Raw genomic sequence first — 713 nt, forward strand, 5'->3', positions numbered from 1 at the left:
GCATTCTAGAAGACACAGCTTTCAAAACATAGACGAAACTTTGAAACCTCTAAGATTATAGATGAACTTACTGTCGGCAACCAAAGAGGCCAAATATTGCTTTGTGTGTTCATTTTTTTCCTTCCAGGACTGAGGGAATAAAGGATAAGGTAAATACATGACCCAACGAATTTCAAAACAAAACAAAATAAGAGGGTGTAATTGGTGGAAAGAGGGGAGGGCGCAAGACTGGTGGAGTCATGTTAAGAGATATTCATATCATGTTTACATAAGGAATTTGAGGGCAGCAAGGGGTATGGGAAGAGGGGAAAACAGGGTAAGTCATCACTGTACATATATATATATACACCACTCCAACACCAGATATTTACAGTCATAGGTTTAGACTCTGCAAGTAAGTTGGGCATTTAGAGCACATGTAATGTCCTTCGCAAAGAGTATACTGAACATGCCATGGATCTATGCAAGGGTTGTGTGAAAGCTCACAGGGGATAAACGAATTTGTGATTCACTTGGAATGCATCACAACGAGACTTGATTTGTGGGGGTGCACATACAGTACAAAAGGCACAAGGAAAAATCTCCTCTTCAGTTTACTTTACACTGCTGAAAGATTCTTGTACTCAGTAAGAGAAAAGTTAGGGACCAGTCTGTTTAAGTTGGTTCTTGCTTAGATGACCTCAGGAGGAACAAATAAACTGCAAAATTACCTT

General features: G+C 39.6%; 1 protein-coding gene and 1 long non-coding RNA gene across 2 annotated transcripts in view; both read right to left on the minus strand.

Annotated features, from left to right (window-relative positions):
* The window catches only part of LOC119585589 (calcium-transporting ATPase sarcoplasmic/endoplasmic reticulum type-like), a gene marked incomplete in the record, with an annotated part of 14,749 nt that overhangs the window by 2,162 nt on the left and 11,874 nt on the right, over nt 1–713 (minus strand).
* LOC119585591 overlaps nt 1–713 on the minus strand; it is a 3,883-nt gene that overhangs the window by 1,155 nt on the left and 2,015 nt on the right. The window contains exon 2 of the long non-coding RNA XR_005229900.1: nt 72–129. This is a non-coding gene — a long non-coding RNA (uncharacterized LOC119585591). The remainder of the gene's footprint in view (nt 1–71; nt 130–713) is intronic.

This window comes from Penaeus monodon, chromosome 20 (genome assembly GCF_015228065.2).
Source record: "Penaeus monodon isolate SGIC_2016 chromosome 20, NSTDA_Pmon_1, whole genome shotgun sequence".
Lineage (NCBI taxonomy): Eukaryota > Metazoa > Arthropoda > Malacostraca > Decapoda > Penaeidae > Penaeus > Penaeus monodon.